Source organism: Chinchilla lanigera, unplaced genomic scaffold (assembly GCF_000276665.1).
Source record: "Chinchilla lanigera isolate Chin_1 unplaced genomic scaffold, ChiLan1.0 scaffold00059, whole genome shotgun sequence".
In the NCBI taxonomy this organism is placed as follows: domain Eukaryota; kingdom Metazoa; phylum Chordata; class Mammalia; order Rodentia; family Chinchillidae; genus Chinchilla; species Chinchilla lanigera.
The window spans coordinates 5,300,172-5,303,167 of NW_004955460.1; positions in this window are offsets into that span (position 1 = coordinate 5,300,172).

Genomic DNA, 2,996 nt, shown 5'->3' on the forward strand with positions numbered 1-2,996 from the left:
TTTCTCTCTCACTTGGATTTTCAGATCATTCATGAGTGTTCATGTGGGCCAACATCCCCATTCTCTCGATTTTTTTGCATGATATATACGCTTTGTGTTACTTCTATTGTTCTACTCAATTCTTGTTGCATGAAGTTCTTCATTTGATTTAAAAGAGAGTATTACATTAAATATTATTCATTTTCCTAGAGGCTAAAGTGTAACAAATATGGCATGATCTAACCCCAGTCAGGGCAGACTGCAATGGCAAGCATAACTCATGAGTGCCTTGGACTGGTGATGTTTACATTTGAACAAAATCCATAGTGATTCATGCTAATTGAGCCTCAGGAAAAACCTCTGACCTCTCTTCAGCCACAGATAGCACTGGGTGGATAAAATGATCCAGTAATCCAATAATAATAGCATAATCCAATAATCCATGCAAAGTGTTTTATTAAACTAAGGAATATTAAAGTGTTTTATTAAACTAAGTGTTTTATTAAACTAAGCCATATTAAACTAAGGAATTAGGGTCTTATTATAATATCATTCATTTCAATAAGATCTCTAACAAGAATTCTCTTTCAGTGGTAGCTGGTGATCATGAAGCTCTGAGTACATTTCTGGAATCAAGGCATTCAGCTTGATTCCAGAAATGTATTTAATTATCACTAACATATCGACCATGAAGGAAAAAAAAAGATATGGAAGTGACAGACAGTAGCTGGTCACAGAGGGCAGAAGTGTTGGGTGCTGAGTTAGTGCTACATCTCCTCCTATTTCCTAAGAAAAGAGAAGCCAGCAAGGAGAATAAGTGCTGTTTTTGGTGAGGGAATTGGATTTTTATACACTGGTTTCATTTTGGACCACTCTTGGCTGAGGCCAGAAGCTCAGGAGCATTGTAATAAGATATATGTGCTTTATAAAAAAGAGACTAAATCAATATTTCTCACCTGGGTGCAATCCACCCTCCAGGGGACTTTGGCAATATCTGAAATAACTGAAAACACTTTTGCTTGTTAAAAGAGTGCAAAAGCACCAGTAGCACATAGAGGGTATAAGACATGGTTGCTGCTAAATATGCCACACTTTACAGAGCAACTTCGCTCCTCTCCTCCCACCATGACTAATAACTATGTAGCCCAAATGTCAAGGGATTTTATTTCTCTTTACCCCAGTATTTCACTAAGCACACTGTTTGTTAAATTTCTTGCTTGCGAGGAGTCAATATACATATTTCTTTTTTTTTTTTTTTTCAGGTACCAGGAATCAAACTCATGACCTTGCTCTTGACAGGCAGGTGCTGTGCCGCTGAGCTAAATCCCCAGCCCCAATATATGTATTTCTTAATCGACATAGTACTTGGACCTAGTGATATTTACGATGTACAGTGTGACATTTCAATACACACATACAATATAGAATGATCAGATTAGAGTCATTGACATATCTGTTACCTCAGAAATTTGTCATTTATTCGTGCTGGGAATATTTAAAATTCTCATCATACTACTTTGAAATATTCAATTCACTGTCACCCGCAGTTATCATACTGTGCTACAGACCATTAAAAAAAAATTGTTCCACGTACCCAATTCAGCCTCCTGCTGCCATGTTTCCCTCCCACTCACCCTTCCCAGGCTCTGGTGATGTTACCCAGTTCTCTATATCTGTGAGATCAACTTTTAAGCTTCCACATATAGTAATGGAAACTTGAATACCTTATGAATAACAGGCTGATAGAAAGAAGTACTATTTGCCTTTCTTTGCCTGACTCATTTCATGTAACTAAATATCTTCCAGTTACAACCATGTGGCTGCAAGTGATAGAACTTAATTCGTTTTTATGGCTGAAGAGTATCCCATTGTGTGTAGACTCCATGCACTTTTTATCTGTTCATCCATTGCTGGACACCTAGGTTAATTCCATATCTCCACTATTATGAATAGTGCTGCAATAAACAGGTGTGTGCATCTCTTTGAAATGCTGATTCTTATTCTTTTGTCTGTATGCCCAATAGTGAGGCAATCGCATTTCTATCCATAAACACGTAGAGGGAAAAAATGAAAGTTGCCTCTGTTGATAGTTTCATATCACATTGCACTTAGCTTTTTAAAACAAAAGACTGATCCATCTGAATTTTTTATTTATAAATTCTGTGATATTGAATGATCATTTGTCAGATGCAGATTATCATAAAACCCACCCCACAGAGCCATTCAAAGGGTGAAATTAAATAATAGAAGAGATCATGTACAATGCTTGAAGAATAGCAAGTCTTTGATGATTATCAGGTGTTACGTTAATCTTAAGGCTGCCATTACATGTTAAACATAACGATGGTTTGAGAATCATCATCTATATGACATATGTTCCTGAGGAATTTTCATGGTCCGGAGGGAGGAGAAGCTGATTTCCACATTGTTTCCACACTTTCACTGTGCTATATCTTCTAGCACCTGCAGCCTAGTTCCTGTTAGGGGCAACCAGGATACAAATGAAATGTGATTTCTCTGACTGATATCCTGCTTTTTGACAAACTTGATTTAGAAAATACTCCTGTGATTGATACAGTTAAGTTATGACAGTGGAATATGGTGGGAACTGACTTTTTGTTTTCTTATTGAAAAGTTAAGAACAGATTTCTTACCTAAGTTCTGAATCAAGAGAAAAATTACAGAACATTAGATATGGGGACAAAACACAGCAAGTGTGTCTTCAGAGCTTCAAAACAATGCTTTCTTTGGTATGAAATTGAAGGGGGAAGGGTGGATGGTTCCAAAGAACCATCTGTGCCTGAGCTTAAATGAACCCATATACACCATGGATGCCTTTCTAGACAACCCACTCACCCCATCTGTCCAGCTCCTGTGGGGCAGGAAACCCCAGAACTGCTCCTCTCCAACAGGGCATGAAGAACCCAGGAAATCACCTGACCCACCACTGCTTCATAAGCCCCAGGACAGCCCCACCCTCCTGCCACTGACCTGAGGTTTCCAGCTCACAGGGTCCT